A 12,216-nucleotide genomic window follows, 5' to 3' on the forward strand; every position below is an offset into this window, starting at 1 on the left:
CGCAGAAAAGAGATCGTTCTATGTCTGATGATTATGATTTCGAATCTTTTGGGGTCAGTTTGATCTTTCTCGCTTGTGATCAGTAAGTGCTTAACTTCAAGATCCGTGCAAAAGATAATCTAATTTTTAATCCATTAGTTAGTTTCCTTCTTTTCTATATTCAGGGAGGTCAGATTCCAACCAAACTCTTGAAACTCCCATCTTAGCACATCCTTTAGAGTCGTCATCCTAAGTTCGACGAATAGAGAGAATAGCTATTGTCTGATAGTCAACGAAAGTACTACTGAAATACTAGATAAAGTTTAGAAATGATCAAAGTCAAATTCTACTTTCAATTATGAATGAGTAAGCACTGATTCGAGGTCATGGAAGAATGATTTTAAGGCATAAGAACAGTTGCAGAGAAGAACAGATGATCCTCAGAAATTATTATTTTCATCGATGGTTCAGTAGATCTCAAAGAATATCTCCCTGATTTCAGGAATTTATAAAACTGGTATCTTTGAAGACATGGGAATAATTGCGGAGGAAAAGAGATATCCACTGAAATTAGAGTTGTATCGATTGATTCTCTACATATAAGAAAGGATTACAAAAGATTTCGAAAATAATAACGTTCGGAATCCTTGTACTATGGTACCATCGAACTAATCTTCTTTCATAATCCTCCTTGATCTTGGCGGGTATTCTTCAGCGGATGAACACGATGAACTTGCTGGAGCCTGGTGAACCTAACGGTTGTGAAGGGGATCTGGGCAGCTGGGAATCTTCCTATTGCTTTGCAGAAACTCCTTCAGCGGCGGCGATCGAGAACTTGACTTCTTATGAAAGATGTGCTTCTGACCGACGAGGAACTCATTAGCAGCTGGGCCTTCAGAGGGTGCTCTTGTTGCCCCTGCACCGTGGCAGACGGAACGAAAGCAAATTTCCAATGCCCAAAAGCACACGAGGATTAACCTGAAGCGACGTGATCTCGGTCTCGCTGCCTGCTCTGACGCCTTAGGGCGGAGGTCCATCCTCCGACTATAAGATTTGCAGAAGTTCATGTCTAGAAGCGCAGACCGATTATATCGCTACAGTAAAACGATTAATATTGATATAAAACAGAAAATAGGGTGGCTCAACCAAAAACAAAACAAGAAAAAAAGATTAAAAAATAAATAGAGAAAAAAGTAAACAAGAAAGAACAAACGAGTAAAAAATAAAAGTGGAGATAGAAAGAAGTAAACAAGAAAGAACAAACAAGTATACAATAAAAGTGGAGAGAGGAAAAATAGAAAGAAAATATACAAAAATAAATGGGTGAGTGTGAATAAATATTTCTTCTTGAAGCACATCATCTTGCTTAAATAACTTAAGTAAGGTTCTTTCTATTAGCTATCGTTTAGCTCAGTGATATGGGCCTGAAAGTTAAGATGGTGTCACACTCAATGTTGTGGGTTCAAGACATGCAAGTAACTCCCTATACTTGTGGGGCATAAAATAAGGGATGACACTTGTTGTGGGGGCCTGTCGAAGAACACCTTGCATAAAAGGAACAGTATTACCTTTCTATAATGACACTTTTAGAACAGTGGTAGACATCTGAATCTCAATATGGTCTCAAAAATAAGTTGCTGCTCGTGCTCAGTGATAAGTCAAAATTTAGGTGGTTAACCTAGTCGATGTGTAATTTTGAGACATGCAATAATATTTGTAATCAACCCTAATTCACTTACTACTGATGTAAATTGGTGAGTAAGGGGTCGAACCACATAGAAGGCTTTGTGATTAAGATTGATACTTAGAACAAATCGATGTTTAATAAAGTGTTTAAGATGAGAGAACGTGGAAAGAAGAGATAATAGATATATATATATATATTAATTTATATGTATAAGTGCTTGATTCTTCCTCATAAGAATTATGAACTTATAACAGAGATTGGGATAGTATTAAAATCGTGGAGTGAGGAGAGGATGAGATGAATAAATGGATGTGATGAAGAAACCCTAATTAGGGGTTTCCTATGAAAACCCTAATTAGAAGTGGGTGGTATAAGCCATTAATCCCCACTCATAGGGTTTAATAACTTATAACAGAGAGTGAAGTGATATGAGAATGTGGATTGGATAGAAAGATGGCGGAAATGGAATAAGAAATCCTAATTAAATTATTAGGACTTACCTCTTCCTTTGGTGATGCTCCCAAACATTAATGTCCCTTCATGGACCCATATATTGTGCCTGGTGCCTTGGTGTGTTGCAATAGGCACAAAGATAGATCAAGAGAGGGAAGAAACTCACTGTTCAAAGACGAATAACCCTAAATTGGCACTCATACACCTTTGTTTCACACGGTCTCCCACATGGAGAAAGGTAAAATGAAGCACTAGAAGAGTCTAATTTTTTGATCTATTTATAGGGTCAACCATAGGTCATGGAAAGAGAAATAAGAGGTGGCCATGTGATCCAGAACTACCCATGGAATCAGCAGTTATGGCCATTTGAATTTTGAGCATTTGTAGCCATTCATTTGTTTGAGTAGTTCCACTAGAATAGGAAGCCACCAGAGCATGCCACATCATCCATCCTTGTAGGACACGAATTTGACTTGTTCCAATAACTGAGATCCACCAGTTGTTCCACATCATCCCTCTTTGTAAGGCACGGATTTGACTTGTTCCACAAGAAAAGAGAGCAACTAGTTGTTCCGCATCATCCGTCCTTAGTGGGTCTTGATTTTTCCATTTTTTAACCTAAAAGAAATACTTGGAAAATATCAAATATAATCTAGAAAATTCTCTAAAATTTGAAATTAAATATCTTTTTATCTAAAACTCCTTTTTGGATGAATTTTCACCAAATTAATTCTTTTTAGATATACTATCCCTTTCAACCATTATTAACATCAAAATATATTGATTTTAACGCAAGAGTAAATATGCAGTGGACATGTGTTTTTTTGTGAAAATTACATTAAATTCATGATAGCATGCATAAAATAAGCTTAATTATGTTCCAAAATGCATGAAATAAATATGAATTATCATGTTTATTTTCATGTTATCACTCGGAAACACACAAGGGCAGCGGATCACGGTAGGCTATGCACGCGGGCTGGGGGTGCTGCACTTGTAAGCTGTTGTGGACCAGTGGGTTTGAGCACTAATGTTGCATGGGCGCCGGCTGCACAAGGTGCGCACACAGGCCGCGGGTGTCGCCCGCATGAGGTGGGGGACGAGATGTATCCCACCAAGATATTAAGGCACATGGAGCCCCTGATGGAAATATAGGTGGCCAAAAAGCCAACCACACATTCTATATCTCATTCTATGATCATTAATAGAACATATTGATTATAAATCACATATAATGCTTTTAATAAACTCTACGAATACATGATCCAACTTGGTGAATTATGATGAGAACGTAACACAAAGATCACTAGTCTTTATGCATGTATTCGAAATATTCATATTTGAAGGATACTCAAGAAGTACATCGAAGTATCCACAAAAAATAGTACTACCTAGCCTCACTCATATGATGAGTATGGCCGTTCCCGTAGCCATTAGTGTGGACACATTATGGATAGATAGTGGGTGCTCTTTAGTGGAAAGAGCTCACTGAATTGATCCATACTATTCTTTACACCAAACTCTTAATCATGTTTATTCACATCATGTTTGTGTAAGTGGTCCTTAGACTTGAGACATCAAAGACGTCTTATGGACGGACATTTGTACTTTGAATATGACCTGTGTAACCCTAATCATGGGATTCTAACTAGTCTTAGTTTGGATGCATCAAGAAGGTCACGAAAACAATTGAGTGGTCAAGATGGGATCATCCACCCTCAGTATAAAAGGTGACAGCTTAAGGAAGACTATGCGATGAAGCCCTTGGCCAAGGTAGTGAAATAATGGAGAAGAGTTCTCCGATGATTTCAAAACATACCAGCACAAACTCGGATGACCAATTAGGGTTTGCCAGTTGACCATACCCTAAGTCATCGTACGAGCATCAAGTGGATGAGGGACTATACATGCACGATAATTGATGACGAACAAGTATCATGAGTGAGTCGATACACACTCCTTTGTATCTTCTAGAGCAGAAGGTGTAGCTTGTCATCCCACGTGTTGGAGACTCAACCTATCGATTGGGTTAAATCGATCCGACTTTCATGAATCTATATGATGATATAGTTAATTAATTTGGAAGGCATATAATGATTACTGGCCCGCTATAATCGTTAACTAGTCTAATACATGGGCCTAGAGGGTCACACGCCAATGGTCTTTTGGACGTCAAAAGATATACTTAAGTTTTGGGGGTTTTATGAAAAATACCTACTTAGTATAAGTTGGGGAAGGCCCTTAAAGAAATTCACCCAGGACAGTATTATTCAGGGGCCTTCCACTTCTTTCTCCCTTCTCCCCATGACTCTTCTTGATGCTCGATGCGATTGGGACAGCATAACGATAACGATGGAGGTTGAAAGGACTTTTCAACGAGAAGGAAGAGATCTAGTGTGCCAAAGACTACGTGCACACATGAGCAGCTAAACTCCTCTCACTACCGGACCAAAGAAATCACAGATGCAATCCACGCACAAGTTTGTTTTTTCATGTTTTAATGATATTGTTTGATTCTGTTACGGGTCTTTCATTGTCGGAATCCTTGTCTTCATCCAGATCAAGACCTCTAGAGCGGAACAGGTCCAAGATAGTTGAGGAGAGCAGAGCGCCCGCATGAGTACTACTATAGCTTGTAGGACCCAAGGCTTGATGTGTTGGGCACATCGACGCAATTGTGGACTGAAACGGTAGAGCTTTTGACTAGGCACCAAGCACAAGGTGTTGCGGATGGACGTTGGGGCATGTGTATGACTGACTGGCGAATGTGCCGAGGGCCATGGCCCACAAACGCGTTGCAACCCACCCAAGGGCACGCTTCTAGCAGCATCACCCGGAGGCATGGCGTAGGGCTGCGTGCCTCAAGGCGTAGGAGTACCACTACCCAACAGTGCAAGTTGCACCCCGTCATGTTACTTGTATATCATCCCTCGTCTTCCCCTTTTTAATGGCTATGCCCTCTAATGTAATTCTGCTCATCATAATACAATGTCATGATGTAATCATAAGGGCCTAGCCCTACCCTCTCTCCTTAACCTCTATACAATATAAAGCTATCTAAAGAGACACCTGATGCACAAGAGAGGGATGCTCAACATTTGTGCCCAAGCATTGAAGAGGGCATGTGTTCAATCTTTGCATTGTTCTTAACTCAATATTTTACATTGGCAATAGATATATCAGTGGCACATGTTGTGCGGGAGTGTTTAGACACAATATCATGCTTTAAAAGGGAAAGTAGTTTCCTTCATATTATTTATAGATCTGAGCATAGTAGGATGTGATGGAAATATATTTGGCTTTCACATTAGTTGTAGCCCGCAATCTAATTACACAGTTCATATCGTAGTCCATGTTCATCAGTACAATATTTTCATTACAGTGTTTTTGTGATGTGACCTACTTAATTATGATGAGATCATAATATGGAGATCACGAGTCTTGAAGCATGTGTTCTTAATATTATTACTTGAGGGGTAGTAGAGAACAACCTCAAAATGTCCAAATAGAATAGCATTATGTAGTCTCATGCAGGTGACGAGTACAGCCAATCTCATAGTGATCAATACAAATATATTAAGGATAGATAGTGGGAGGTCTTTTGATAAATGAATTGAGTAAATTGATCCATATGAATCATTTAATGGTATTATACCTTAGTGTCATCAAGTTGACTCAGGTTACGGTTGTGAAAGTCTTCCCTAGACCTAAGCAACTCAAAACATCTAATAGATGGGTTATTTTTTTACTTTGAAATATGAGGTTCTTATTCCTGAAGTTATAAATAATTTTATTTTACTGAAAATAATAATTTCATAAATATTTCTGTGTGGTCAAGATAGGATCATTTAGCTTCACTATAAGATGACCGAATGATAAAACACACAAATAAGGTTTATTTGTCATTATTTACATGTATATTTGTGTTACATTGGTTTTATACTCCTTATTAAGCACAGAATGATTAAATTTGTTTCTAATATGATGTTTTCAATCTGGTGAATTTTTTTATTCATGTTTAGAGTAACGCCTTATTTTGAAAGAAAATACCTTTTTGAGTCGGAATATGATTTTTCCTGAATTTTTGACATAATGCTCATGAATAAATGCTTTCTATAAGTTGGAATAAATATTATTTATACTTTCTGACTTGATATTTAATTTCATATGAATGATGAATGTAATTGTGGTTTTTTCCTTCCATGCCACATGTTACCATTCAATTCTTCGAACCATCACCAATACATTATTTCAGAGAATGTTTAGCATCAACTAGTCATTAAGTCTCGTTATTGATTAGTGTTAGTCAATCAAAAAAATGTTACTACGATGACATCATGATAAGTTATGTCATAACGGCATTAATGACTAACAAGTAGTTATAACTATATTGATGTGTGACTCACTGGAAAATATTAACTATTTTTTCCAATAAATGCTGACAAAGATCGAGGAGATTAAAATATGAATATACAGCATTTTTTTATTTTTCTCTCCTTTGACTTGTCAAAAAGGGTTTGCCTGATGATGTGGCAAGAGACATGTGGCGTCAAGTGTACATGTGACATCGACATGCCAATAATTTATTGGAGAATTTTTAAATGTGCATTGATGAGGCACATGTTGAAGTGCCATACAGCACATCGACATGCCAATAATTAATTGGAGAATTTTTATTTAATAAATGTATAACCTTATTCCTTTATTTTATCTTTTTGACACAGTGAAGCTGATGTAGGACGAATAGTAAATGGACATCTGAAGAGATGGAGAAATGATAAGAACGAAGGGAAGGCAATGGATGGATTGGGTAAGGGAGGGATAAACAGCCCACAGAAATCCACACGGTCGAATTCGGAGTTTAACACCAATAAAATACTGGTGGTGCAGCTCCGATCCTCGTCGAGGGCGGGAGTACTTTCTTCACCCACCGCGACGATGCCGAAGCACCAAAATCAATATGCAAATTCGCGTCACGAGGGAAACTCATGAACAAGATAGAATTTGGGGAAATCCAAACCAAATCCAATCTGACGGCGGTGGAGACTTCTCGAAAAATACTGGACGAGGAACACTTTGACACCAAAGAGTTCAGACGTACCTCAGCACCGTAGTGCGTGAAGAGGCTACGGGGAATTCTGATCGTGACGAGTCTGGGCGAATCTGGGCATTGAATGGCCCACTGGTCGAGAGAGTCTGGGTGTTCTGGGCGTTGTACGGCCCTAGCAGAAAGCGTGACGATTGACGGGCGCTTCGATGCACGATGTGCAGTGGCGCCGACGGCGTCCCGGACGTTGGGCGGCCTGGGGGCAGCCTTGGGCAGCCCTGGACGGGGCGGCTTGGGGGCGGCCTTGGGCAGCCCTTGATGGGCAGCCCGGGCGGCCTTGGGCAGCCCTTGATGGGCAGTCGGGGGCAGCCTTGGGCAGCTCTTGATGGGGCGGCCGGACAGCCTTGGTCAGCCTTGGACGGGGCGGCCTAGGGCGGCCTTGGGCAGCCCTTGATGGGGCGGCTTGGGCGACCTTGGGCAGCCCTTGATGGGGCGTCCTGGGTGACCTTGGGCAGCCCTTGATGGGGCATCCTGGGCGGCCTTGGGCAGCCCTTGTTGGGGTGGCCTGGGGCGGCCTTGGGCAACCCTTGATGGGGCGGCCTGGGGTGGCCTTGGGCAGCCCTGGATGGGACGGCCTGGGCACCCTAGGGCAACCTAGGGAGGGAGAGAGAGAGAGAGAGAGAGAGAGAGAGGAGGGACGAAGGGTGGGGAGAGACGAACGGGAGGGTGGCCGACAACGGCGGCACTAGGGTGAGAGGAAGGATAGGGGAGGCTGGGCAGTCCTCCAAGAAGAGTTAAAACAAACTCAATTCTTGAATAATGACTGCCTAACTGTTTCTTGAAACAATGGCCTATACATATAGGCCTTGGAGGAAAGAGAAAACACAACTTAACGAGAAATTAAAGACGCGAAATGAAAGACAAGGGACGTGCTTTGTGTCACGCCAAGGGGTAGTTGTTGATCTGTCGTTGGCGATATGTCATAATGCGCGAAGGAGCCTGCGCGCATGGAGACGTGCGTAGCGGAGACGGTTGCAGCGTGTCCATGGTGGAGGCGTTGACCTCGGTTGACTGTGGCGCTGTATCCGTGGGGAAGATGTTAACTTCGGTTGATGGTGGCGGCGCGTCCGGTGTCGATGCGTTGGCGTCCACGTCACCAGAAGCATGTTTCGACAAGAGCCCAATCAAGCTGAAATTATGAGGGCACATTCTTCTTTGTCTCCTCTATCCATCTTTATGATTGGATCTATAAATTGAGTTCCCAATCTCTAAAAAAACATATTTACAGTTGTAGAGAGGCAAATTGAAAGGTAGTTAGATTTTGAAGGTCCATCAAGGATTTTTCATCAAATCTTTAGTGCTTGGAAAAGGTCACAAAGAAGAAGAGAGGCTGATCTGCATTAGGAAAAAGACACTGATCCTCAGGGAATGTAAGGAATCTAAGTTTAGTCATTTTCCTTGCATTGACTCATGTTCATCACATCCATAAGTTAGGTCAATACACTCTTCCACGTCATTATCATCCATTGGCCGTTATCCATCATCTTAATCATTGATAACATGCCTCATACGCATTCATTTATATCATATTTCACCCTATTTACTGCTGAATTATTATAATTATGATACATGTTAACATTACTTTATTATTTTTAACCATTACATTGCCATTCTACAAAGTCCTAATTTTAAATTAGTTCAATGTTAATTATTTATTTTATTCATGTTGAGATTTGTCAAGGCCAAACCATTTGACATTAACCATATTTATTGAGTTTAGTTATTTCAGGACTTAAGTGGATGAACCAGGAAGCAGGAGACATAGGCAATTACAAAGCATCAAAGTCCTCGTAGTTTTCCTTCCAAGTCAAACTAGTTATTCCTGTGAACTAATCCTTTTATATCATATTATATGTTTCAGGTGTCATAGTTTAAAGAATACAAAAATTGAAAACCAGTGGAGTAAATTTCATTAAAAATGTCTTAGGATTTAAAATATATGAATTTTCTAAGTTATATTACTCTTTTCTAAATTTTAATAAACTTAAGACCTAAAAAATAAAAATAAGCAAAGGCTTGGGCCTGTAGCATGATCTGATGTGGCGACACCAATGTGTAGGCATCCCACTCTGCCAGCACAGTTTATGGCCTCAACCAATTGCCTACGTGGCACGATGTGGCTCATAATAGTCTAAGATGTTAATTTCATACTTGCATGAAAGAAATAAAATTTTACACTTCTAGAAGTGTAAATAGTTACGTATGTTATTATAATTTTAATACTCTACACAGTAACACATCAATGCAAGTGAGTCATCGTGTGAATATCTTACGATCAAGATTTGGACCCCACAAAGTGCAGGAAGTGGCATCCCCTGTGCTCCCATGTTGCATCATCTTTGTCATCTAAGTTTTATTCAAATTAATGGATGACTCAGATGTCTCACGTTCATATGAGTTTATTTAAGCTCTTTCTCTCTGCACAAAAAAGCTACCTCAGAAATCCTTGATCAATTTACCACGCAAAAATATCATCAATCCATCTTAAAAAGGTAAAGGATTGTTAGCAACACTCTGAAATACTCCAAAACCAAAAATGATATAATTAACAACATCGGAACTCTATATGCATTCTTTGATGTTTTTGATATATAATGAATGACAATTAAATTATAAGAAAATAAGAGATTTTGGTCCAATCCTCATTCTATTTCCTCAAGTTTGCCACAAATGCTTTGCAATAACTTTGGACATGCTTTCCTCACTGATTTCCAAAACAAACTAGAGATTCTAGTGGAAATATATTGGGCTTTGTGTCCTCTTTTCGTTGATACAAACACTTTCAAAATTTGAGGGAAAAAATTCGTTTGACTACCATATCGTCATGCGAGTCACAATTTAAGGGTATGGTATTGCAAGATCCATATCTCGTCACTCAAATCTGGAAATAGGATTATTATTCTATCTTTATTCATCAGCTTTCCATCCAAAACTCATTCATCCAATTCTGATATCAATTGCTTGGTCAATTTCTTCACTTTGATTGATTGGATATAATTAGTCGGGGTCATTTGCAAATCTTTGACTTTAAAAAATTGAAATTAATTTTCTACCGTCTCAAAGAAATCCCCCAAGATATATGATAATCATTCTTTATCTCTCAATTTTCTGAAAATATATTTTTCATAAAATTATATACCCATTTCGACCATCAGGTCATCTATAGTCAATGGGTTAAAGATAATGCTTTGAACTGTCCATTAACTTTCTTCTTATTTTAAATATTATAGAAAATCTTTATGATAATCCTTACATAATCTCCTTTCTTAAGACGGAAAATTTCAAAATATTTATCATAAAAAATTAATAATTTCAGGTTGCCCATGTAGCGGCATGAGTTGACTTGATCATTATTGTTTAGTTTTTTTGTCTTTATTTGATTAGAAATTTTCTCAAATTTAATAAGATAAATAGTGATATTATTGATACATCCCTTTTCATCTTTTTAGATCTATATTGACTGAGTCAACTTTTTTTAAAATCTCAACCCTTGGTCTCTATGGACTCGAGCCATACTCACCATTATAGTCGTTTATAGATGTTTGAGTGAGTTCAGAATTTTATTTTATTTTTATTTATGAATCATGTTGTGAAACAACCACACATTTGTTCCCATTAATCATACATCACAATCTCATCATTTTTCTCTTCTCTATTTAAAATATAAACCCTAAACCACTATCTTTCTCTATCTATCCTATCACACATCACCTACATCTACCATCTTCCCCTTAAATATTTTGCCTATCATACTCCCTCATTCCAAACATCTTTTTCATGTCAGCTGAACTACGACTCCTTTTTGTATATTTTCATACTTTATTAAATTAATTAGTAACGTCCATCTCATCCTGCCATTCCAATTGCAATCCTACCTCTCAATCTCTATGTATTCCCATTCATTTCATGCAAATCACAATTTAAAGATAGTTATCACCCTAAGACTTATTCCTTGTTGAGATGACCCGTACTCATCCACTAAGTAGAATTATTTTGTGAGTCATGGCTTATAAATTTTAATTGATCAAACTCAAATCAACGACTTAATTTTAACCCAAAATTTGAGTTTGTCAGACCACTTAAGGAACAAGATGCAATGAAGTCATTGCATCAACTTCCTTAAGCTGATTATAAGGGACTATACATCATCTTTCTGTATTTCCTTTCTAAATATTTTCTGAGAGAGGTACCCATTGTAGGCTTGGGGTTGATGCATTTGGCAGCCAGCAGTTACAACCCACATCTTGTTCTTCCATTGGATATTCATGCACTTTGGCTTACCTACTGATAATCAGGTTACATGTATTGGTCACTCCATTAGTTTGCACTGCCTTTGTTGCGCCATCTCTCCTTAGGTTGAAACTATGGAAAACCTCCTCTTCCATAGTGGGATCACTACAGAATGTTGGTCCCAATTTACTAACCTTTGGCGTGCAATTTTGTGTTCCCATACTACACTAACGCCACTAGAGTGTTTTGACAAGACCTTTACCTCGTCAACATGATCTAAGCTTAGCCCATATCTATGCATTAATGTAGCATATTTACTGTGGGATATATGGAAAGGGCGAAACTCTTCTCCTTCTTTAGGGCCCACCATGAGTGCACGCGACGTCATGAGCCACGTCAAGCAATGGCTCCGATGAAGCCATTGTCTCATACTTCCTATTACCTGACGCACACTACTTAACTATGACACACTAGAGACATGGGGCGTCCAGTTGCCTTGACCCACATCACCACCCTGCTAGAAATTTTCCGTTGGCATCCACTGCCAATGGGTTCTCTCAAGCTCAGTGTGGATGGTGCAACTAAAGGGAACTTCAGGCCAACCGATGGAGGTGGTCTCCTTCAAGACCACATATAGGGAGTATAATTTTTTATTTCTCATATTTCTATGCGTTGATACTAACACATTAGCCAAGGTTATGGTGATACATGATGGCTTGCTCTTCGAGGACGAATGAAACATTCACGGTATCATCACGGA

General features: G+C 39.1%; 1 long non-coding RNA gene across 1 annotated transcript; it reads right to left on the reverse strand.

Moving 5' to 3' along the window:
- Positions 1-520: 520 nt before the first annotated feature.
- LOC144703664 (uncharacterized) lies at positions 521-2,323 on the reverse strand. The gene is made up of 2 exons (XR_013581587.1): positions 2,167-2,323; positions 521-1,048 (listed from the first exon to the last, which is right to left on the reverse strand). It is a non-coding gene; the product is annotated as an uncharacterized LOC144703664 (long non-coding RNA).
- Positions 2,324-12,216: the final 9,893 nt, after the last annotated feature.

This window comes from Wolffia australiana, chromosome 5, assembly GCF_029677425.1.
Source record: "Wolffia australiana isolate 7733 chromosome 5, ASM2967742v1".
Classification (NCBI taxonomy): Eukaryota; Viridiplantae; Streptophyta; class Magnoliopsida; order Alismatales; family Araceae; genus Wolffia; species Wolffia australiana.